The 27,914-nt window shown below is 33.8% G+C and overlaps 1 protein-coding gene across 1 annotated transcript in view; it reads left to right on the top strand.

The window, feature by feature from the left end:
• The window catches only part of LOC143917881 (uncharacterized), a 94,486-nt gene that overhangs the window by 11,628 nt on the left and 54,944 nt on the right, over positions 1-27,914 (top strand). The gene's annotated exons all lie outside the window — the stretch shown is intronic.

The following is a 27,914-nucleotide window of genomic DNA, read 5'->3' as shown; positions in this document are numbered from 1 at the left end:
TTAAATTTATTTGAAGCGAAAAAAATATAATATTCAACCAATTGTGAATTGTCGTCATAGAAACTTTGGATTGTTTACGAAGTTCCCAACCAATGATACTTACATAAAAAGTCTCTTTCGAAATTATATATGTATTAGACTAGTGTTTTTACCCGGCTTCGCTCGGTATTTGTAATATAAACCGCTTAAACATGGCCAATCTATGGAATTGTTTTATTTTATTTAAATTCATTTGAATATTCATTTGTTCGATGACGTCACGGATTAACGAACCAACAATACTTACAGTCTCGTTCCAAATTATATATTAGATAGATGTAATGTAATTTTAGGCGTATATGTACAATTAATATGTATTTACAATTAATTGCCTATACAATTAATATGTATATATGTATGTTTGTATGTAATATCATCAATGAATATCAAACGAAAATGATTTGAGATTCACCTCTATTGCGTATACAAATAACTGTATCGACGGCATTCTTCGGCCAGTAATATAAAACTGTGCTACTACTCATGTATGTATTCTGCTCGTGGATCAACTTGTAGACACGTTCGAATCATCATCATCATTCACGACAGATCCATTAAAGATCTTAAAATTCACCTATCGATACGTCCGCACTTGTTTTCGTACCAGTATATTTCTTAATTTACTTATAATTGATCGTGCATAAGTGCCCATACATATGTAAGACATGTAGTCGTTACGCTCGTTCTGAAAAATCGTGCACTGATGTAAGATTATCGCGATTTTTGCCAATATGTTTAATGTTTGGTAACGAATGATTATTTATGTGTCTATAAATAGATGTAAAAAATGGATTATCGTCAAACGAGTGGATACTACTCGTAATCGAGTGCTAATTTCCTCAATGGACTTCCAAGTGGCCATTGAATGCTAAAACTGGTCTCGAATGTACATATGTACATAAAAAAAAATACCAATACAATGTGTACGTGCGCTAAATATTCGTCTTTGTGAATAATGAGTACGCCACTGATCTTTAGGTGACACTCATTCTCAAAATGCCTCCCCCTTCCATCGTTAATTTAATACTACTTAATTGGTTATAAAAACAAGTCATTCATAAGCATTTTCTTATTCATTAGTAAGTAGTTTGAACGTGAATATATGTATGTATGTATTGAGAACTACATATATATGAATATACTCGCTTGATCTCGTAAATGAAATATTTGCCTTCTATGAAAATAATGACTTGTTTCCAGCTCTGTTACCTATTCAGAGCGTCCTATCTTTAGATATATGCATATTTTTTATATTATACCAGGAAGGTCTGACAGGTAAACCCCAATGCGCCCTCCTGGCCAATTATATACACATGTAAATCGAAACGATACCTGAAATCTATGGTCAGATATTACAAACATCGTACAAAATCATACGTTCAATAAAATTTTTCATATAACAATACGAATTTTTACATTCAATAAACAACCACAGAAACATCTATAGTGAGAAATGAGGCGAAACCTGAGATATAACAATGACTCAAGGTTTGCAACGGAAAATTGGGAAGGAAAAGCCAATTTTACAGGAACCGTTTTAATGAAAATCAGAAAAATTGGCAAATTCTTATAAGAAACGATCGACCTCGACAAACTAAGGTCTGGCCAACAACGACTCTAGTGGGAATCGAACCCGTGACACAATGCACGAAAGAATTCAACACTCACCACTAGACCACGCTGCTGGTTAATATATGTAAATTACCACTGGGAATCCAACATACAATATATTATAGGGTTCTTCTTCTTGTTAATGCCTTGTCCGCATCCGGATGTTGGCTACCACCTCGTTGATTATTTGAAGATATCCGCATCGGTCTTCAGCGGCTCGGAACAGGTCTTCGGCGCTCATATCGGTCCACATGCGCATGTTTCGAAGCCAAGATAACTTTTTCCTGCCAATCCATTTTTTTCCTTCTATTTTCCCCATGGTTATCAAACGGAGAAATTCGTATCTTGGACCTCGTATCATGTGTCCGAGGTACTCCATCTTTCTCCGCTTGACGACAGAAACAAGTTCCCTGCCTCTCCCCATCATGCCGAGGACAGCTTCGTTTGATATTTTTTTGGTCCACGGAATCTTCAGTATACGCCTGTAGACCCACATCTCAAAAGGTTCGATGCGGCTGATCATCTTCAGAGTCCACGTCTCACATCCGTGTAGTAACACTGTCCAGACGTAGCTCTTCGTGAATCTCAACCGCGTATGAAGATTGAGATGCTTGTTTATAAATGCTGTTTTAGCCATCTCGATGCGGATTCTTAGATCTTCATCTGGGTCTATCTCTTCATTCATCCAGGTACCCAGGTATTTGAATCTTTTTACTCTTTCTATCACCTCTCCATCCAAATTTTGCGATACAAAAAATACAAAATTGTCCTATCAAGATCAAACCATCACCAAATTTGGAAAACTAGCAGGTATACGAGGTCATTTCGTCTCAATTTACCTCTGCACCGGTGTTGTAATCGGTTCGCCGATTCTTCGGTCGGAATTACTATAGTTTGACGTTATTTTTTTGTTTCCCCTCAGATGCGATTCACCGTTATCTCGCCTTTGTGTAATCTTCGTTTTTGTCTATCCGTTCCACTTATGTCACAAAAGTGCGATTTTTACGGTCGAACGTCTTTCTTTCTAAAATGTCGAATCCATCCCACAGCCTCACCCCGACCGTTCACCGTTCGCTAACTAGAACCCCATTGTTATATACGTATATACAATATAATATTGTATCCACGACAATACCAAGTTGTTGTGTTGTGCTGTAACATCACCGGAGCATCCCATTGCACTGCTAACGTGTCCGTCTTGTTTTGTTTTAATTTATTCCGGCCGAATTTCTCACTGTTTGACGTTTATAATAATAAGTGGGTTTATTCGCAATCGAAAGAGAATGCCAGTGAAAGTGTTCGGATTTTATCACACAATAGTACATGGTATGCGAAATTTGTTTATACATACATTCTGTGTATACATATATGTATGTGTTTATTTAAGTATGCACTGCGATGAGATAACTCAGTCTCCGAACTCAAGTTCAGACAGATGAACATCGTCGAATATTTGCGATGTGTCCATTTTATAAAATAAATGTGCGTTTCTAAATGACGGATGCAGATTGCATTAGAAACTTTGCTTTGTTCATTGAAAATATATTTGCTACTTAAAAAGCAGATTAAAATGACAGATGCACTGTATCGGCAATATCGCGAATACCAAAATACGAACCGACAACGACCAACGCTTCTCTCTACTGGATTCCTTCTTTTTTACTCTTCGGCTTGTGACCTTCGACACCTACCGACTTGGCTTCGACTCTACGACTTGACATCATCATTCATATTCATACGTAATACGTAAACAAAAGTAAACACATTTGATAGTTGTCGATAGCGCAAGACTGCAACGTAGCCACTTTTTATATCTATTGTAATGCTAAAAAAATTATTTTTTCGAACGATCGTTTCACGACAAGCTTACTTTTAATCTGTTTGTCATATTTTGCGGTTTCAAATTTGACATTTGCAATCAGCTTTATTTAATTTAATGTAATCAAAACCACAAATATTAAATATTTAATATATTTATGTGGTTAGCACAATCTTATCATGAGCTATTTTTATCTCATGCATAGGTAGGTATCTATTACAAATTGCAATGTTTGAGCAAATTGTCGAGTTGGGAATCTAAAATTGAAGTACTTACGTCGCGTCGTTCGTGTAAATGAAGTCAAATTCGTGATCATAATAACGAGTGAGTATTATTCACTCGCAAGTAATTTCATTAAACGCCGTTCTTCAGAATCATTATGATTGATGAATTTGATGATGATGATGATGTGTGAACGGCATTTGGGAGCAGCCGTGACCCAGTATTTGGGAGATGTGTAAGATATCATATATAATATGTATATACAAGCAGATTTGTCTCGGAATTGTCAGTTCGATTCTCAATAAATACGTTGAATGACATCTGCTGCGAACTTGGACTTGGTTCTGGTTGCAATCTTGTCTTGACCACATATGTATGTACATATATATCGACACCCAGAACTTGTATATTTACCTGGCATAGAAGATTTGTAGGTCGAAAACCTTTTTGTATGTAAAACTCATGCAAATGATTACGATTTTCACGCTGGAAAAAGTGGGTGATGGTTCTTCTCATTTGGAATTGTAGTATTGAATCCTCTCTGTGCAAAATGTCTAATTTACATGAAACATTGCAAATTGTTTCTATGGCGAATGCATTCTGAAATTCTTTTCTCTTTTACTTTGTTACCATTGAAAGCGCTGAAAATTTTGAAACGAGCTAGATGTCGTCACAGAGACTTTCGTTTCATCAACATGCCTACTACTTTCAGCGTTTATTCCACTTTTTTTGCTTCATTTTCAATAGTGTGCCTCCTCGTTCATAGCATTGAACAAATTAGCATGGATGTGCAGATGTTTGCTGAAGAAAAAAAACTTTTCGCCATTGTTTCAATACACGTCTGTGTCATATTATTAATTGGACGAAGTGCTTTCTACGTTTGTCTCAAGTTTTTCCCAATAATCTCGCCGTTTTGCTGGACTTTCACCGTTTGTTTTTTGGCAGGAAAAGTGTGCGATTCACGTTCGGCCTTTATTTGTATGCTCGAATACGCATTCGAATCGATGACGATTCGTTTTATCGAAGCGAAACCATCTGCTTTATTATTTTATCGTGTAGCAGCGTACAATTTCGTTCTTTTTATTTTCGTTATGAAACGCCTTTGAAAGTCGGCTAGATAGATAGAGCGTTGGCTTATTACAGCCGCTGGAGTGGCGTTTCTCAACAGAGCCTGGTTGCTATATCAGTACGTTCACTATCGATTGTCTTCGATTTTCAGAAGGTAATAACACTGTTGCTACAGTGTCTGTATCAAAAATTAAAGCAATTTGGCTTCATTGAAGTTAATTTGGACAAAAATTCAATGAAAACTTTTGAAATTTAATTGGGTAAACTTAATCTTTTGATCGTTCTTATACATGTAGATAATTTGTACAAGAGATTTACTTGTACCTAAATATTTTAATAATTACATAGAAATAGAGATATGTACCATCATATACATAGCACTAGAAAAAGGAATAAATAAGTTATAGGTAGAGTTAAGAAAGCAAGAACTGAGGAGGCGTTTTTTACAGGGGTGTTCAAATCCTTCCTGAAAACATTAAAAGTGCTAAAAACATTAGTGCCTTTTTGAAGGGAATGGATACATATGAGAAGATGTAATTAAATTAAGATTGATAGTTAACCCTTTGAGTGCTGACGTCTTTTCTGTTGAAAGCCCGCCACGCTGAAAATTTCGCCAACATTTCCAACTAGATTTATTTAGACATCCAATATAAAAATTGTAGCTAATTCAAACAAAACCTAGATAACTACCGCCGAGGATTTCGAGTTTTTTAAAAGTGTGTTTAGATTCTCTAAGATATCTTGCAATAATATAAAATAAACCAACCAAGTCTATTAATGAATGTCTTTTCCCAAAACTAGTTCCATCATCTTCATTGTTGTTAAAATGTAATGCTCACAATCTAAACCCTAGATAACTACCGCCGAGGATTTCGAGTTTTATAAAGGTGTGTTTAGACTCTCTAATATATCTTGTAACAATATAAAATAAGTCTATTAATGAATATATTTTTCCACAACTAGTTCCATCTTCTTGATTGTTGTTAAAACGTCATGCTCACAATCTAAATGCCAAACCACAATCTAATATACTCGGAAGTTAGGGATTTCCATCGAGAAATTCTGCTATGGTTATAAATTCAGAAATTCCAGTGTATACCAGTCTTTATAAACATTGATATGGATTACACGACCCATGTGTAATGCATTATTTTTTTCAATGCTACCTGGAAAGGCTTAGTGTGTAGTATTCTTGTTAATTTTTAGCATACTCAAAATACAACGCCTATTTCAGACTGATGAACTTGTTGGCAAAACGCCGATCGGCGTTGGTCAGCATTCAAAGGGTTAAAATTTATATAAAGGATATATATTATATTATAGTTTATTATTTTGGTTGTACATATGTTTTAATTAGCAATGTGCTGTTTTATTAAATAAATAAAAATTATTGTCGTTGTTTATGACAGGTTTGTATTCCACAAAATATGTTTAGTATCATTTGTATTATGGTTGCAGCAATAGAATTTGATCGTGGGTGTAGAGTGCATGACACGTGTCGTGGCATTGTTAAGAAGTGGGAGTTATCAATGCAATCAGTTGAATCATTTATTTTATGTAAAAGTATTGTTTGTACTGTAACAACATGAGTCATTGATTTTGGTCGGTTTTGGTTCCAAAATCTAAAATTTTCGCTTAAGTGCGCAGTCCATGTTTGGCCATAGTGTCGATTTGGGGCAACCTGTTATTATACTATGGTAAAAATTAAAAAAAAAAGAACGTGTGTTGTTGTTTAATGTGCAAATCTACATTTTTCAATGTAAGACCACGATTTTTTTAAATTTATTATTATAAAATTTTCTGAAAATTTGATGAAACTTTTGTTCGAGATCTACTGAAGTATAATATGTACATATATAGTTGCCCATCTGTTTCTTTTCATCACTGTTATTTATACTGTAGTGGATAGTATAAACATATGTATATTATATATGTTAAATATAAAAAAAAGGCTACTATAAAAAAAAATAGAAATCAAATTATAATTTGTACATACATATAATACATACATAGGAGTTGGAATCGAAATTTTACCTCAATTTAGTGGAAATATGATATATGTACATATTTGTGGTTTGGGTTTGTCGAAAGTCAGTGGTTTACGTACCTACTTATTATGACCGTAGTGAATATTTGTCATATTTTCTACGAAATTTTACGCACTTTGTACACTTTTACAGTTACGTGACAATTTTTCTTTACAAATAAATGTAAATGTTTTGATCCGAGTGTTTTTTGATCCTAATAGACTTACTACTTATGTGTTGCGTAATCATTTGTCAGATTATTTATAGATGTATGCACGTTTCGTAACACACCGTATTAGAAGGCGAAGTGTTGGGTCACAAATTTGTACCGAAATGATCAGCGATCATCACCAAGTTTGACTTCTATGTACCTTTGCCTCCTAGTTGTTGTTGTGCAAGTGAACTGTTTCGAAACGAGATAGAATTTTGAAGATAAGCATTTTCCGGCAGTGAAAGATCGGTGTAGTCATCCAGCAGATGGTTTGGTTACTTACATACATAGAACCAACAACTCTTTTAAGTGGTCTCCTTCGTGTCTGCCACTGTGTATGTTTTGGTCGGTTTTATTACCGGCTAATTGGCCGGTTAGTTTGTTCGGTGACTCAACCGTTTTCGATAATTCCCACAGCTTGCTCGGAGCACCCATTGTGCTCGTGGGTATGCCTTCACCGAGTTGTATTATTAAAACCCATGATTTCCGCTCGATGGGTGGCTCAGTATATACATATATGTAGGTAGCCGGCTCGGATCCAGGAACAACGATTTGACTTCTAATTAACCGGTCGTGCCCCTTGTCCGATGCTATTCTTAACGTAATTAAAGCCTCATTTGCTTGTCCACACGAGACGCACATTCATATACAATAATTGGTGTCTTGGAACGAACGAGTCGATTAAGTCCAATTAGAGGAGGACTTGTCGCGGATCGTTAACCTCGTTGAAAGTTCGGATGCAGTTTGGTTTTTGCTTTTTGGCTTGTTTTTGAGCACTTTTGCAGTGCTTTGGTTTAATTGCATCTGTGTTCTCTTCTTCCGTCGGTGGTGCAACTTTCTTTTACTAGTCTAGACGTTGCATAGGAAAGGTTAACCGGTCCTCCTGTGCACGACTCGACTAGAAAGAGCTTCGATGCCATCTTCTTTGTGTACTTACGTCATTTTTTTTGACGTTTCCTGTTCGACGTCGGTCGATGAACGTGTAGGGTGAGATTCCTAGTGTTCACCTGATGGGTATCTACAAATGTATGTATGTATATATACATATATAAAGCATTTGGAATCTATGTACTATTCTTTACTAAAATAAAAAAAAAACTAAATTTATCGAATAGTACCGATTACATTTTTAATTTTTTTTGGAACAGAATCGAAATTTTACAATAATAGGTCTCCAATGACAAATATTGAATATTTTATGAAATACATAACTTCCTAATTTTGAAGTTTAAGCTTTAATTTAGTTATAATTCCTTCACTTATTAAAGTGAAGGAATTATAACTAATTAACTAATTCGATGTATTAACATCGAACAAGTTTCAAAATGATATTCAAAATGACTGAATCTTCAGGATTTACATACGACATACAACTTATTTTATTTATTTATTGAAAAATCAACAGACAATAGTTGTAGAAATGCATAAAAATTTTATAATAATAATTTTATAATTTTATAAAGAATAGACGTAACAAAATAACATCCGAGTCCAATTATAGATTTTTACAAATAAAATAAAATGCTACATAGACATAAAAAAATGAAAAAGAAAATAATTAAAACTAAAACATGACTAAATAGAACAGTGCAGAACTAAACATAAAGTGATCAAAATAAATAATCAACAGACAACAGATGTCGAAATGCATAAAAATAAAAAATAAATGTAACAAAATAACATCTGAGCCCAATTATAGATGTTTACAGATTGCATAAAATGGGAAACACGCTGTAGATAGGTATATTTTAGGGAATTGCTTTTGAAAGGATTAGGTGAAAAAATAATGCAACGTGTCTAGTACAGAAAAATGCTATAATAATAGAAGCACCTTTACCAATACATTGCCTGTTTCATAATAATACGCGTAACGTTTCAATAACTACAGATACACGCACGGAATAGACCTGGGGTCATCACATATTCACTACAGAAATAAAAGTTTTATTTTGATATAAATTTATTTACAATTTGAGCATATGGCGGTGTTGGGCGTCGGTAGCCAATCCGTTATTTTCTCAATTGGCGGATTATTTTTATCCACTTTTTTTTGCATTTGTCTGTCTTTGGGAACTCTAAAATTAACGTGTAATATTATAGTTTCAACAAAAATATGTATAATATAAAATGAACGATGTTTATATTAATTAAACTTAAATTAATATAATTGAGTATTCGGTGCCACCAAGAGAAATGCTTTTACATTTATTTAAAAATAATTTTTACATTTCTCTGGTGCCACCCCTGAAATTGTATGTAGAATGCACGCAGTCGACACTTAAAAACTGTCAAACTACGATGTCAATTGAATAATATGTTATTTAAATGATTAATTTACTTATAAAAATGTGTGCCATGTTGTTTATTGTGTGTTTTTGAATGCATTGTGCAATTTTTAACGCTCTTGCGAGTAATATAAACAAAAAGGTAAGTTTTTATCGGACATACGTCGAGCACCAAGCATCAAATACGACTGATGCCAAAATTATTTGAAAAGGTCTGTGGACATTCCTCACTTGACAACAATATGACGCCTAAAGCCACTTCTATTATTATAACATTTCTCTGGTCACACATAAAAGTATCTTAGTTATATTGATCAGTAAGTAGGTAGTTATATTGATCAGTAAAAGTATAGCACGTATGTAGTTAATGGGTAGGAGACAAGCGGACCTCGGTGGTCGACGAGCAACGGGGTTAAACGCCGATTGTGTCTGACAAGTGACATATTATAAAATGGCACATAAACAATGACAATGACACGAGGCACTTACGGCCTTTATAAATGGTATATATGTGTCGCATTGTTTCGACTTATCCGAGCCTGCATCGCCGTAACCTTTCCCTCGCAATCTGGCGATCCTATCTTGACGAGACGTTTTAACTTAAACCGGATCACGTTCACGTTCACGTCACTGTTTTCTTATACATACGTACATATGTACACGATGATATAATGATACTTACTCTGGGAAACTGTCAGATATGTATATTCGGATTCGCTTGATAAGGGATAAGGACGATATTGTGCAATCTTTGTGAATGTACCCTAGTAAAAATATATTTAGGTGTAAGTTTGGACCATTGTGGCATTACAGGAGTCCCTAATGCGCAACATTGGTCGAATGAGTAAAGTAAAAGAAAATATATGAAAGATACTGATAGTCTATAATGCAAATTTTACAAGATATAGTGTGAAAAAGATAAAGTTGTAGGCTTTTAAACAATTGAAATCTGACAAAGCAAGTGGGCGGCAGACAGGCAGATAAATACGGCAACTTACCATTAGACGCCAGTATGGTCAAAATTGTAACATTTTTAAACGTGTCTATTACGATTATCAGAAACGATTTAAATTTCCATCGTTGACCCAAGTGCACAAAATGGCAAAGTTTCAAAACGATTGAAAGACCGTAGGAAAATAGACTGAATCGATATCGAAGTGAAACATAGAATAAGTGAAACATAAAATATAAAATAAAAACTGCATTTATTCATAATCATAATTAACAATAGCATATCCAGTAAAAATATCAAATAATAAAATATAAACTGGACAATGTCTTGCACCTATAAATAGCCAGCATCCATATACATATAAGAACCAACCGCAAATACAAAACATCCCTGCAAGACCCAAATAGAAGAGAGAAGATCAAAACTCAATTCATACATCACATTCAATTATGAAAATAATGATGAGTGCAGGCTGCCAGACAAATGGTGGAAAATTTAGAAATTTAAAATTTAAAATCACATTCAGGCTCAGCAGCAACGATTTCACTGAGAAGTTGGATAACCTTATAATAGGAGCCATCGGATAAAGAGCTGTGCGGGCAGAGGTACAACTATCAAATGATGATGACTACCACGCACATAATTACTAGTGTCATAAAGTATATACATACATACATATGTTTGAAGCTATGTAAATTTTAAACATATGTAGCCATCAACTCGTCTCAAAATAAATTTTTGATGATTTATTTAACGTATCCAATACTGTTGTCGAAGATGCGAGTGATCTATTGTTCGGTTTTATGATTGTAAGTGTAAACTTTTATTGGGGCGATTAGCATTGCCACGCAAAATTTTGCGAAATTTCATTAAAAATTTAATTTAATTTTTAGTTAGGTATGTGTTAAAATAAAAATACTAATTGGACAGTATTTTTTTATGAATGGTCATTATAAATATCGACATTGATCGGCTATATTGAGGTTGATTTACGTCACAATTCATTTTATATGAATACTAATTTCAACATCGCAACAAATAAATTTACACGCCGAAAACGACGAAAACATTAAATATTATAATATGCTAGTATATTAATATTTTTTTAGACTGAATCGAATGAGAAGACGGGTCGTTGAGCAACACGCGAAATTCGTGACGTGCAGAAAATTGCACGTTTATAATATTAATATATAAAATGTGCATTCGCGTAATACGATTCGCTAAAAGCATTCACATTTATGCCGATTGTGCAATTCTAATGCATTTTTTTGGCGTGCAATTCTCAAAAGTTTGGCGTAGCATATTATGACTCGAAGATTTAAATTAGCAATGCGAAATACACACGTATTCCATTTTCTTATTCATGCGTTCTACACATATTATACGTTCTGTTTGTGTGGTTATTTTAAAATATTATAAAAATAAACTTGAGCTTTTGTGCGAGCGCGTGTGTGTGTGTAAATGCGTGTTTGCTTGGTTTAAATTTGTGCTTTATTTACATATGAAGAGTGTCTGGTGGTCCAGTGGTGGCTCGTGTCGAATTTTTGTCACGTTCGCGTCATTGTGGAAGTAAATGACTACGAATAAATATAAATCACTTTTGTCACGCGATTTTTTACGCTTTGCTTTTAATGAAATTCAAGTAGCTCTGTGATGCGACGTTTGAATTGTTCCAAATTGTAAAAGCTGACGCAGGTCATGGTTTTAGTCTCCGTCTATCTGGTTTATTATGTCAACGAGCATCTGTCATTATTATGATAAGCCACTTCTTCTTGCCTTCTGCGCCATTTCTCAAATGTTATGCTGCATGGAAATAAATGAAACCTTTTTGATAGTCGCGAAGTGCAATATAATTTCATATTGCAATGCTCAAATTTACGTGCGAAACGTTCATTAGATTCACAATTAGTTTTAGGTGTATTCTTTTACTATTATTTTTCATTGTCTTCTTATATTTGGAAATGATCACTTTTTCGCAATACAAATTCGCCTCAACTAACGCGTTATTCAGATAAGCATTTCCCAAACTTTTTTTTGCACATACATATAGTACGTACATTATATAACCAGGAATTGCAATACCGATAGTACCGATACCGGTAGTATCGGTATTTGACCAAAAAAAATGGATTTGGTAATAGCGGTATTAAAAAATTCAAATTCGTATATTTTATTTGTCCAAAACGGTATCCCCATTGCTAAAAACTACGAAAACGACCGATGCATATATCTTTATGATTCGTATACATATATTTTGTATACATCTTTGTCTGTAAAATTATTATAATATACAATGTTCGGCAACATTTTCGGTATCGCAGCCCCCTTACAATGTGTCTCAAGTTTGCAAACCTTTTAAATTTTAATTTAAATAAGAAAATGCTTGAAGAAGATGATTGAGTATCTGATAAGCCTAAATCGGAATTGCAAAAATAGAAAACTAAAAATCACACAAATAAAAACGCAAGTGTCTACGAAACATTATAATCCTTATAGATATCTGGGACGTACCTACTTCACAGTTTTGTTCCTGAATATCGTGTATTTGAATGTTTGAGTTTGGAATATTAAACATGTTGAAATACGCAAGCGGTGCTCGGCATATCGGAATCAATGTTTTACTTTATCTACATATTATGTATGTAGGTAGTAACAATATATGAAGTTTTGTGATCATGCGAAAATTCGAACTCAAGATTTTTTTTTTATTAAAAACTAATAAATCAAAAATATAATACCGCAATTACCGGTAATACCGTTTTCGTTCTTTTTCATTTCAGTAATACCGGTAACGTAAATTCCTATATTTTTGCAATTATCCCTAATTATAACATCTTTGTTATATATTTTAACTGATATCAACGAAATGGCTATGCAACGAATATCTCATGGGTATTATATATATATGACCCATTTAAAGATTTTGATCATAAAAATAATCAGTGATTTATTTGATGATATGAAGTGCAAATGTATCATTCATTATTATAATACATATGTACAGATAAATATGTATACTACTTGGTTAACTTGTCATATAACGGTTGATGTTTAAATATTTTGAAAATTGTATTTTTGTGTGTATTATTTACAATGCATCTACTTTTGAAACCACCGGTACATCATGCAATCATGAATCCTAAGAAACAACGTTTGAACATATTTCAATTATTTGATTATTTTATTTAACCTTACAGTAATTAAGTCCTATTATATTTGAAAGGCAATGAACTTTGTTCAAGTGGAAAAATCATCAGATAAAATCGCAAGGGTCATGCATCGCCAAACAATGGAACATAGATTTGCATCCTGTCATCACTCGAAGTGTTGTGAATAATAAAATAGCTTTAGAAAAGGTGCTTTAAGTCGAAATTATTCGGTTTACGACTGCTCAAATGCGCTTTTCTTTTTCCCATCAACGCATATCAATATCGTTTCATTATACTTGAACGATTCGCTCTATGCGCACATTTGTGTAATACCTTAATTTCTAAACACCTGTGTATGTACACATTCAATTTCTCCGATATTGGTGATACGATTTTTAATCAATCGCACACTTTCATCTCATCGCCGATACAATTTTCTCCTCTTCTCGGCATCACACCGTAACATATGGGCATATACATATGTATGTATGTCGTTTGCGTTCGTAGTAAGATTAACACTATATCTATTGTAAGTATTGTATTTTATTTTTATCGTCGTTTTACTCTTTGCAAATCGTTAAATGTCATTCACAAGTACGAGATGGATCGCAACGACGCGTTTCTTCAGTTCCGTATCTTTCGTTCTGAAGTTTCACATCGCGATTTGCATAGTGATTTTTCACGTTCCATTTGCTGCTTCGCCGTGAAAGACGCTGTTGTTGTGCAACTTTTGGAAATATTCAAAAGTTCTCTTTCAAAATGTTCCGTGCCATATATCAAACGTCAATTATGAAGTACGGGATCGTTGCGACGTTTCAGAAGAAAGCTAGTGTCGACCGTTACACTTGGCACTAAGTCAATTGCTCGAAGTTCAATTACTCGAATGTTACATCTCACGAAATACGATTTTCTCGAATGTCTATTTTCACAATTTTCAAATAGGCTATTTAGACGTGGACTAGCATTAGAGTAAAGGACGTTTATCCAACGTCACGTGCATTGAATTATGATTTTTTTCTTAATTCCCTTATTTTAACCCTTTCAGTGCTGACTTATTTTCTGTTGAAAGCCCGCCACGCTGAAAATATCGCCAACATTTCCAACTAGAATTATTTTGAAATCCAATATAAAAATTGTAGCTAATTCAAACAAAACCTAGATAACTACCGCCGAGGATTTCGAGTTTTTTAAAAGTGTGTTTAGATTCTCTAAGATATCTTGCAATAATATAAAATAAACCAACCAAGTCTATTAATGAATGTCTTTTCCCAAAACTAGTTCCATCATCTTCATTGTTGTTAAAATGTAATGCTCACAATCTAAATGCCAATCCACAATCTAAAATATTCAGCAGTTTTCGGATTTCCACCGAGAAATTCTGCTATGGTTATAAATTCAGAAATTCCGGTGTAAACCAGTCTTTATAAACATTGATATGAATTACACGACCCATGTTTAATGCTACCTGGAAAGGCTTAGCGGGTAGTATTCTTGTTTATTTTTACATACTCAAAATACATATGTACAACGCCTATTGACGTATTTCAGGCTCATGGACTTGTTGGCAAAACGCCGATCGTTGGCGTTGGTCAGCATTCAAAGGGTTAAGTAAAATCAATTAGAAATGAACCTTCTTCTAAAACCTTGTTACATAGAACGTTGTGCGAAAAATGTTGAAACGCATTAATTCTAATTAAATATGTGTGTGTAGTTAAAAAATAAAAATTAATAATATTTCGAGGAAACATTTTTCGTATATTGAGTGTCGTAATAACTGAGTTTGACCGTGTAAATGAAAAAACTGTTCTTAATCTATTGACATTTTGACTTATAGATATGTATGTACATATATTTATATTTGGAATAGATATTATTATTAATATATCTACAATATAAATTGTATAATATTAAGTATGTACTATGAATAAATATTGAAATTGTGGAATGTTGTAATTTCAAAATCTGCATAGTTGTGAGCGAATTGCATTCGTATACATAAATGTTGTCGCTAAAATTAGGATTCAACGATGGTTTTGGTTATGTTTAGTAATAAAGACCTCGTCTATCGAGGTATCACTACCGATTTGGTATGACGACTTAATTGGTCAAACCCTGAATTTTGAAGTCGATTGGTGATGGTGATGGTGACCTCAAGTGCGACTTGCATGATAACGAGCTTGCATCGGAAGCATCATTTAAACTTTTGGTCACGCCTTATTCACATCCTGCTTTTCCTCGTTTTATTATACAATAATAAAAATCCATTAAATTACAAATTTCCTATTCAGTCTTAGTCGTATTCGTATGCTTTTTTTCTTCCAAACTTTTGTACGCACGTGTACAATTCTCATTGCAAATTAATGGAATTGTGATTAATCGTTCGGCCGAAATACAATGCAAAGTTGATACGGTTGATAATAATTTAAAAGTGAGCGGAAAATTTTGCCGGAAACTCGATTGTTTTGTCGTTTCGATTGTGGTTATTTATTAAAGTGTACGTCTATTACTAGTATTTGGTTTAAAACGTGATGTTGTTTTTTTTACGTGAGATATTGTGTGGAAGTACACACATAATAATTGCAAGAACAAACTGAGACGTAAATCTTAGTGCCGTGATTAAGGATTTTAAGATAAAAATGTTTGGATTAAGTTAATCTATTCTAAAATAATTGACATTGATCAAAATGCCTTCGTTTGGTATCCTGAAAAAATAACACCATTCAAATAGTTCAAACCGGCCGAAAGAAAAAGCCGGTTTTCGGTTTTTTCGAAAACCCAATTTGCCTAAATTCTGAACGGCCTTGTGTAGGTTATTCAATATTTTATTCGTTTATGACCTGGCCTTCGTCCATTACTAAATTATAAAGCCACCGCTAAGTGCTGTACCCTTTTTTTGTTGTTATAATCCTATTTATTCCCTATCAAAACTTCTAATCATTGGTCATCTATTGAATTATCTAAAAGTTATGGTATTTATGATATTTAATCGCACAGCCATTGGTACGACTATTCAACTCCATAATTTTCACCGTTCGTTTTCAAATACGATTTCAGAGCTCACCATCGTGTGCTTAGAATGCAAGCGAGCAATAAAACGTGTACTTGTGGATATAATATACGTACTGGCAATGTCCTTTTATAAGAACTGGTATCCAAAGACGCGATAAATAGACGAGATCAACCAATCAGAAGACCGCCATTTACAATGCTTGTCACCCCCTTCTCCCAACCTGTTCCAGACCTCTTTCTGGGTCTTTGCTCCTGCATACTGGTTTCTGCCACCAGTTCTCTATGTAGAGGTACATAATATGAATGTATATGGCAAGCAGAAAATTGCGTTTGCTTTGCGATAGCTATCGCCAACTCGACGACGACTACGTCTTTGCAAACTCCTTTGGAATTCATTTACATTTCAAGTTTCAGAACGAGAGTGCAGTGAGCGCACACACAACACTTTTTATGCATTGTTTGGATCTGGCATCTCTACTACATGTTCGTATTAGAAACTGAAAACCAGTTTTTCGATCTTGTCTTATCTGTCGATTTTTGTAACATGTTTATGATCTGAATCACCCACCACTATCATAATGATATATCTCATCTTAATGCGGATACACAGACATGCCGTTTGACACGTCAATCTGTTACCATCTGTCTTTTTTTTCCTGTTCTGCATGTATTTTTGCGTCTTATTTTTTTTTCATTCGGAAACAAATTCCGCACGAAAATACTCATTTCCAATGTGCAGGTGGAAACACGAACACATAGTTTGGTTGAACATAATGCTTGGATTTGTTTTGCGCAATGCTCACTACTTCCAAGATCCAAGTACATATAATGATGTTGCTTTATTGTTCGCTTGTCCGGAGCATATTAGAGTTTGGGTCTGTAATTTGGAGTCCCACTGAAATTAAATTCACTCTCTTGATAGGAAGGGTTCAAAAAAAGTTTCTAGATGCCTTTATATGAGGAAATATAAATACTAACCCTATTTATTTCCCACTGTCTTTTTACAAGGTATGCTAGGCTTTGACTCCAAATATTTCTTTGAATTATTGCCATTTCCAAATATTTCTTTGGAGTATTAAAGGGAAGAGTTGACAAGCCTTTGATTTTATTGGAATTTGAATTTTCGGCGCCTGAATGTGGTAGAGCTTTGCGTCATCATTTACTTTTCCAACCTATTCCTGCGAAAACGTCTGCTTTCAATAACTCGTATCTTGTAAAGGCTTTCCGGTTTCTTAATATGGTAGATGAAAATTGGGACCTGTTCAATTGTCATGTTGATGAGCTGGTCAGTTTTATGAGATTCAACACGATTATATTTGAATGAGATGAATGATTAGTAATTCTTATTGTTCTTTTCTTTGTTATTTTCTTTTTTTTTTGTAAGACTGATGGACACTTTGGGGCAACCTGTCAGGTCACATTGGTCATATTATTGTTATTACTATTATAAAAATAATAAATAATATGTATGTAGTACATATTGACTTTTGGCATCTCAAACATCACTTTTATAATACGTATTTTATGTATGTATCGTGTTTAGCTATCGAATTGTGAACTATAGTATTGGCACTCCTAAGTAAAATACTTCATATTCGAGTATGTACGTACGTATGTATGTCTCAATTTTATATGTGTATGTATGTATGTGCATACTTCGTATGTACATATTCTGTCGAAGAGATAGTATCTACTAGTGATTATTACTTTGTTTTGCTCTGATTATAATTTCTAGAGCGCCATAACATATGCCACGCGCTATGGTACGTGACGTTTCACTATTTTATTTTTATTATTTATTTTTCACCAATTTCAAAAAAGTAAAAACGGTCTATATTGAAACGAAATCGAAACACTACATGTCACATGTACCGGAACGAAACATCTTTCGGGCGAAAACAAATGTTTAATGTATACAATTCGAAACGGTTATTTTAACAAATTTTAAGTCGAAGTTTAGAAGAATCACAATAATGCACGTCATTGAATGCATGATGATGTGTGTATGATGTTTATTATATTTATGTATATGTGTGTGTGTCGTTTTTGCACGTTTGAGCGACTTTTAAACTGGCATTTGCATTTTAAAACGTCTCGCTTTGCCTTTATCTGATGGTGTTGAGCGTGAAGGATGGTTGGACGTATTTGCATGAAATTTGTTTTTGAAAAATGTGCGATTTTTCATGAGCTTTTCCAAGCGTTTCCTTTTTCAGAATTGGCAGATCGATATATCTTGTCTTTGCGCAACTGACCTAACCCTCGAGAGTGATTTTTTTGCCTCTGTAATTTTATACTCGCAATACTTTATTTTATTACCTTAAACTATGTATAATTATATTCACTATAAAAAACTTGTGTTCTTTGAAACTAATTAAAAGTTGTATGCGTACGTAAGTACGTACATTGATTCATTTTAAAATCTAAATATTCATATATTTATCTTTGGCCTGTGAAGGCGTAGCTACGCCTTAGTCTGTAATGTTTATTAGGTTTTCTTTACATATCCAATCGTGCTTATTTATCCAGCAAATAAATACTTTCGGCTAGAAGTTGTGCAATCCCAATTTAAACATTGACTGATTCGATCAATGACATCAACCACCTACAGCGCGCATATTTCAAATGCAATTTATTTATTATAATTAATTCTTGGGTGATAATGTGTGTAGTAATGGGAAGTGAATCAGACACAACTAGAAAATTTGGTATTTCGGTCGATGAAAGACGAATTTAGGAGAATCAGGCAGCTGTATGTAGAGTTTTCAGTATTGAGATCTCTTTAGAACCTTATTATCAAGAAAGGTTCAGTTAAAGAACGTAAATGAGCATCTATGTACAATGATATTTGCATATTCGCTGAACTATGGATATAATTTTTGGAGAAAATCAAATCTAAGGGTTTAGATATACATATTTCAAAGGAGTGGTTGGATCAGACAATGTAACATAGATTTTGAAATAGACATTGATTCAATAACGCTTTATAATGAGAAGCCACATATGAAACTGGGCTCTTTCTCAGAATGACTGAATAAACGTTGCTAAAAATGATTTACTACGAAGGGTTCGGAAGAAACAGATGTGCTCAATTTGTGAAAATCTGAGACTTCCGTCGAAGAGCATATGAAGGTTTCAAAATACAGCAGACAGCAAATAAAAAACAGTAACCAAATATATGTAGATAATCATTTGTGTGTGGGGAAAAAAAGATAACAATTATTTAATTCAGTTGAAGTTTACAAGTATAATTAATTGCCACTAATGAAACCTTTAACTGAATTACTCAATTGAAGTTAATTGCGTAGTTTTGAAGGGGCTAATTTCCACGTCTCAGATAGGGGATCAGTAACGAATCGTAATTGGACTGTGGTAAAAGTTAATTAACTTACACGGCTAGTTTTCTTCAATTTTTTTGCTCTTCTTCGTTTCGATGACGCTTCATTAGAATAACTTCCTTTTCATAGTTGTTGATCGGTAAATGTGTCAACGATGCGGAACAACCGGAGTGCTCGCCCACTAAATTATATCTATTGCACGAACGATTTCTGTGTATTATTTAGTCATTTTTTTCAGTTCGTAATCCAAACTGGTATGTCGAGCACGTGAAACGTTGAACCAACGTCTGGTTTATAAATATTTATGAACCAAAAGTATGAATATTCTGGGCGATCGGCTCTTCCCACACGGCTAGTTTAGTGCTTTTTGAAATGGGACACAGATGTTGTGGTGCATTGCAAAAAATAACTCACGAGGGGTGTGGTCTTTTTAATGTCCTTTTATGTACTGTTATTTAAGAATCGATCAAATGTCAAATGATTGCCGATGCGTGATCAGTAAAAACGCCAAAGGTCGCTCGATAGTAATTCCGATTGTTGCTTTACAATGCCTTGCAAATAAATGTGTTGACATTTCAGTGTGCATTTATTTAATGCGGCTGAAAAGGTTATAGGTAGTTTCATGGACAGCTGATGCCTCACATTCATTGTTGGTTCTATATACATATGTGCGTATGTATATTAATTAACTAGCAATTTTTCTGTCGTAGATGTTTCTCAATAACTAACGATCTGTCTTCTAACAAACTTCTTAAAACTGTCTTCAAAAAGACTTCTGTTTATCATACAATACAATTCAAATGGTGAGTTTAGTTGAGTTATATGTGAGTTGTGAATGAAAATATTTGCATTTTAGAAAAAAAATGAAGTTTTACCCTTTTAGTAAGGAGAATAAGTCTATACCGGATGTGACGAAACGCTTAAGCATAATTAGCTCGTGGTATGGGGGACGAATCTTATGAAAAAAAAGCATGTTAAATACAGCTATTTTTTTCATCTATTCATCTATTTTCAACTCAAAATTGAACACTTCTATCGTGCGTGATCTTCCACCCTCGATTTGTTGTTCGATAAAGAGTTTTTCAGAAAGGAAATCGAGAGATTTGTCTTTCGTATGATATATCGTAACGTATCTAACTACGATCAAGTTCATTTTTATGTAGACTTATTTGCCGAAAAATTTCCCCTTGATTTGATACATTAAATGATTACGCTTTCATTCAAGTGGTAGATTACCGCGTATGATCTGTCGTAGCGTATCTAATTACGATCAAGTTTATTTTTATTACTAGCCTCTTACTTCATTTTCGATTTTATCGTTTGACGAAATTTGGGTTGTTAATTTGGTTTGCCGAAAAATTTCCCCTTGAGTTGATCCGTTAAATGAATACGCTTTCATTCAAACGGTAGATTACCATTTTGTAAACATCAATTGTATTATGAGAGTGTCTAAGATAATTTCTGAGAAATTATCTCAGAAATCTTTTTTTGACGCGAAAAGTCAAATAAAAAGTTACAAATATCATATTTTACTTGTATATACATATGTATGTATGTACATAAGTTATTTTGGTAAAAGTTTCATGTTTATAAAATTTTGGTCAGGATGTGGAATCGAATTTGAAATGTTTACTTTCAAATTGAAAATTGTACTGTACTCTGTTGCAACTGTTTCCGTTAGAAAGGCATATGTTACACCGTAAAAATTGTCAAATGGATCAAGTGATATAGTTTGCAGACGTACATACATATGTACAGTGAAAGTTCTATCATAGTGCTAACTAACTAGAACTTGCAGAAGTGGTTTAAAGTTGCCCTGATTTAAAGCGACTTGTTGAATCGTGGCATTATCTGTTGACATTGAAATTGCGAAACAAATTGAACCAAAGCGTCCTTCAATTTTAATCAATTGTGCACACCGGGTGTGCTCGAATTTGTTATATGGATTGATTTTGTCAAACGGTGCGGTTCTCACACTATTGTTCAAAAATCAATGGGAAAAGTTAATTTGGAATCAACCTTTTGACCCATCCATCGCTGCTCCTCTGAAACACTCTTCGTCGAAATTGGATCGTCCGAAATGCCAAAGTGTTGCAATTTTTTTCACTCACTCTTCAAGATCACACACACACACACACACGTGATGATGATTGTGATGAAAATCAAAAAAAAAATCGACTTTAGATACTTATTTTGAAATTTCAACTTCGGAACAAGTCGAAGAGTGGACTACGAAGTTTGATTTGAAAATTGCAACTGATATTTTCAATCTTTATAAAAAACCTCATTTTAATATAAAAAGCGAAAACGATTGAATATTCATCAGTTGCATCATATTTAATATATGTTTCTTTGTATTTTAAAGAAATAATGAGGCGAAAAAACGACCCGTGTTGACTTTGATCTTATCGCTGAATTTTGAAAGAAATGAAATGTGCAGCTGTCGTCTGATGTCGTTTTTTTTATGAGCAAAAGTGAACCAATCCCGTGTGTTAATTCTCTTTCAATTCTGAGCCGAAATTTTTCGTATTAATATAAAATTTCGATTGTAAATTTTTTGTCGACTCTTTGGTAAATCGGTCAGCACACGCTCTGCTTTTTGCACCATGTTTATACTTTTCTTATTCACGTTATAATATTTACTCGTTACGATAGTTAAATATAGACGACGTTATATTTAAGCACCATGATTATATGCAGTCAATATATTATACAAAGTTGGACTTTCAACGGTAACGATTTGTAAAATGAAATACTTACCTACATACATATGTATATTTCATGATAGAATATAGTCATTATCGTTATTTATACATAGGTAGAGTTAAGAAAGCAATAACTAAGGAGGGGTGTTCAAATCCTTCCTGAAAACATTAGTGCCTTCTTGAAGGGAATGGATACCTCTGTGGAAGATGTAATTAAGATTGATAGTTAACCCTTTGAGTGCTGGTATCTTTTCAGTTGAAAGCCCGCCACGTTGAAAATTTCGGCAACATTTCCAAATAGAATTATTTAGAAATCCAATAGAAAACAGGTACAAAAATTGTAGCTAATCCAAACAAACCCTAGATAAATCCAGCCGAGGATTTCGAGTTTTGTAAAAGGCGTGTTTAAACTCTCTAATAAACAAAATAATAAACAAAATAAGTCTGTTAATTAATGTATTTTTCAAAATGCAACTAGCATCTTCTTCACTGTTGTTAAAATTTAATGCTCACAATCTAAAATACTCAGCAGTTAAGGATTTCCATCTAGAAATTCTGCTATGGTTATAAATTCAGAAATTTTGGTGTAAACCAGTCTTTATAAACATTGACACGAATTACACAACCCAGTTCAATTCATTTTTTTTCAATGCTACCTGGAAAGACTAAGCGGGTAGTATTCTTATTTACTCAGTACATGCTCAAAATACAACGCCTATCGGCGTATTTCAGGCTCATGGTCTTGTTGGCAAAACGCCGATCGGCGTTGCTCAGCATTCAAAAGGTTAAGTAAAATCAATTAGAAACGAACCTTCTTCTAAAACCATGCTACATATTATACATAGATCGTTGTGCGAAAAATGTTGAAACGCAAAGGGTTAATAGTCGATGTATGCACACACTAATTTGATATGGAAATAATGTAAATATTCGCAAGCGATCAAATTTTAACTTGCGACTGGTAGATTTGCGACACACATTTGATTATATGCATATGATTTAGTTTCAAATGAAATTGCACGAATCTAAATGAATGCTTTTATTAGTAGACTTGTGCACATCGCTCATACAATTTGATGGTTTTGAATTGTAATACACATGTGTTTGGACAGTTTCGAAGGCAATCTACCAGCGCCGTATTCGATTTCACATCTTCCTTGTTTATCATTTATGACAATGTCGAGACTGTTGAACCGTAGAACGATCTCGAGTGAATTTAGAGAGGCTGTCGACGGCCATGAGAGTGTGTTGGGTGCGGCCGTTTGAGGGTTATCTATACGTGGTTTGATTTTAACACTTTGACAGCGTAGACGAAAGTCAACCGGTAGCCCTCAGACGGATTACATCACACATTTAGTCGTTCGCTGGCCCAGTTAGTTGTTCACTCGCTCATTGTTCACTTTCGGCCGCGATTTGATTGTTATTTATAGGTCCAATTACTACCCGACTCGGTCTCAATCGAGCGAACGCTTCGGGCACTAGTGCGTGCACCTTAAACAGCTGATACATACGGTTTTTTTACCTATTAATATGGCAAATATTAAATATCGGCCCCTGGCAACCTTGCGAGCGGTTGTTGTGTGTATTTTTATCGTTCGGGACATCAACCTCTTTCACAGTTAACTTGCGCCGACTTATTTGGGTTAGAGATGCTTAGAAATGTGAGGCGACTTGTAAAAATGCGGAAGACGAATATATTGAACATGTAAATATTTCGTACTAGTTGTCCGTGAACAATTTTGGAATACTATGTATGTACATATGTACAGCCAGCAGCATAGCTCGGTCGTTAAGCTTCTGAGTATGTCTGTAGTGTTGCTGGTCTGCTGGTCGATCGTTTCCTATCAGAGTTTGCCAATTTTCTCTCATTTCATTGAAACGGTTCCCGATTAAAAATTGGCTGAAAACCTTCCTACCTACTATGTCATATTCATAGATATCTCGTTAATTTGCGACTTTTCAGTGTCTCGTAATTCAGCGACTTGTATAATAAAAAAATGTTGTATTGTTTGTAATTGGCCAGGAAGGCGGGTTTACCTGTAAGGCCTTCCTGGTATAAAATGTAATAAAATAATATGTATACTTATATATTTATTTATTATTATCATAGTAAATACATTATGTAAATGGATAGAGAATAATAATAACAAAATAATCACAAATGTGAACTGACAGGTTGCTCAAAAAAAAAAATAAGAACAACAATTTGGCAATCATTCATCTCATTCAAATAGTCTCGTGTTGAATCTCATGAAACTGACCAGTTCATAAACATGACAATCAAGCAGGTCCAAATGCTCATCTATCACATTAAGGAACCGGATAGCATTTATAAGAGACGAGTTATTGAAAGCAGACATTTTCGCAGCAATAGGTTGGAAAAGTAGACTATGAAGCAAAATTTAAGTTCCGATAAAATCGAAGGGTTGTCAATACTTCCCTTTAATACTCTTAAGAAGTATTGCGCAAAACAAATCCAAGCATTTTGGTAGCCCTACAGCACATATCTGAAGTATGAGTCGAAAATTTGAAGTCACTCCTAAACATTATGCCAAGATCCACAGTTTTGTCAACTCGCGATAGCTGATAGTTCCGAAGCTATAGGAGAACTCAATAGGGCACAGAAACCTTGAAAAGGAAAGAACATGGCACTTTGTCAAGCTGAATGGTATATTATTATTAATAGACCATTCAGATAGTAATTCTAAGTCATCCTGCAATCCCTCACAGTCGGAATTACAACTGATTGTTCTAAAAATCTTCTAGTGATCTGCAAAAAAGTAGAAATCCAGAGTGATTAATCGACATACCAATATCATTAACAAACAAAAGAAACAACAATGGACCTAGGTTGGACCCCTGTGGTACACCAGATGAAGCGTGTCCGATCGATGAATACCGCAAGAAACATACTTTCTGTTCGTTAAATAATCGATGAAAAAACATACTAAATTACCAGATAACCCAAAATTATAAAGCTTTCGAATGATAATGTTATAGTCAATCTTATCAAAAGCCTTTTCAAAATTAATATAAACAACGTCTATCTATAGTGAAGAATCAAGAGATTTGCCAATTACTTTAGAAAAACATAATAGATTCGATACAACAGTTAATACTTACATATATTTGTTGATTGTGTTGTCTATTTTTGGATTTATTTTAAAATGGACTCGGTTGAGTTTTAGAGTTGGATCGAGATGCCATCTTTCAAATTCTTATACAGGTTCTGTCCAACCCAGTTAATTCGATAGCCAAGCGGGCAAAAAATTGTTCGATTGTGCGCCTCCGACTTTTCGGATTTGTCGGCCTCTGCAAGAGACATACATATATAGGCCTTGTCAAGATAATGTGGCTTTGGTAAGAACCAGTTTGTTCACTACACGGCTCGGCTTTCAAGTGCAAAAATTCACGTCACGAACTTAATTTATCTGTTCGGTGCATATTCGCAGACGAAATATATGTGTGTGATTCATTGATTCTGCCATTAACCTTGCCCGCTTAAAAGCGATACTTTGTTGCTATGTACTTGCGGATATCATTAATTTGTCCGACTGGAAATTGAAAAGACTAGACACATTTCTTTATAGGTGAATTGTTCACAATGAATCAGAGCGGTCGTATTACTTCAGATGTTGTGACTCATTTGTTTGGATATAAAATGTGTATTAAAGTACATAATGCAATGGTCTGTATTGAGTTTTTTTTTTAACAATCGTCTTAATTACGCTAATCAGTGTTGTTTCATCTTAACAATCGACATAGTGCTATAATTTAGGATTGATAAGTATGCTCGAACGAATTGCGTTGCTCAATTTATTGTAGACTTTTGAAATTGAGTTGTATATTAAATTTTTATTACAGAAATTTCCTTTTGTAATAATAAATGTATACGATTTAATTAAGCGATTTCGCCACAGTCTATTATTTTTTTGGGATTAATGTAGACGCACAGTCAATTTTATATTGAACATTATTCGCATGCGTATGTATTTAATAAATATATTTTTAATGCTATTATATTATACTAGTGGCCTGTGTGTACATACTTGTGCACTCGGTAAAATATCGCAATTCGGATCAAAGGAAGCCGCCATTTGATCGGCCGGCATAAACAAAAAAATAAATTAAGAATATAATATAAATTAAATTTTAAATATTATATATGTGAACGAAGTGACATGCATGCATGCGCAAAGCCCACACTATGCCGCGTCTCTTTCTACGATATACGATTCCAAGGGGAGAAAGAGAGACGGAGCATGGTTTTAACAGCGAGTACTTCGTATACACGCACGTATTATGGTCCGTACGCACCAAACCAACGACGATTTTGGGCCAACTTTTAAAACCAGTAGCGTACAAAATATTGAAATAAAAATTAAATAAAAAAATTGAAATTAAATATCAAAATTAAGCTAACGAGCGAGATTGAGCTAAAATTAGATCATCGTTGATGTTTTGAATCACAACAATGTTTTGAATTACGAATATACGCATTACAACCAGAGAAATATTATAATTACGAGCGAAAAAAACCATGTTATTGTTTCTTATAAGTCGTCACGATACACCAATGTGTTTCGCCGTCGATGAAATATTTAACAAAAAAAATGTCGGTGATTTGTCAAAGGGTTTTTTTTTTCTTTCGTCGAAATAAAATTAATAATCACACATTATCCGATAAATTTTACCTCTGAGATGGATTTAATTATTTGATTTATTTCGACGAGAGAAACAATTGAAGACATTATCCGATAAAATTTACCTCTGAAATGATTTAATTAATTGATTTATTTCGACGAGAGAAACAATTGAAGACAAAAAAATTTCCTTTGATAAACCGACAACATGTCGGGTTGAAACCATCACTCGGTCACCCATACTAACACATGATATATTCTCAGTAACTGCGCATTACGGGGAAGTAAAAATGTAAAAATGTACGTAAGTCAAAACATCTTCGACAAACAAAAGTCGAGGATTATCTGTATGTGATTGTTGATGATCTAATTTTAGGTCAATCTCGAAAATTTATTTAAATTGGGCATGTTCTGTTTTAACTTTCAATATTTTATTTTAATTTTAATATATTGATTATAATTTTATTTTGATATTTGAATGTAATTTTAATATAATAATAATATTTTTAATTTTGATATTTAATTTCAATTTTTAAATTTAATTTTTATTTCGATATTTTGTACGCTACTGGTTTTATCCTGATGGTTAAATCGTTGGACCAAAATCGTCGTTGGTTTGGTCCGTACGCAGCATTAGACAATTATTATATACATATGTACGATATCGCTCATTCAATAATATGTACTTAGTTATATGCATCAAAACCCAAAATTTTACAAAAGATTATTATATAAGACTAGTGCTGTGCCCGTTGATTTCAACGGGTGGTTTCGAAAAGGAATTGAAACAGGAATAAAAATAAAGTTATATGTAGTATAATGTACATTATACACTT

The sequence above is a fragment of the Arctopsyche grandis genome, chromosome 10 (assembly GCF_051622035.1).
Source record: "Arctopsyche grandis isolate Sample6627 chromosome 10, ASM5162203v2, whole genome shotgun sequence".
NCBI classification, from domain to species: domain Eukaryota; kingdom Metazoa; phylum Arthropoda; class Insecta; order Trichoptera; family Hydropsychidae; genus Arctopsyche; species Arctopsyche grandis.
Note: the sequence above shows the minus strand (reverse complement) of the source record. Positions and strands in the feature narration are given on the sequence as shown.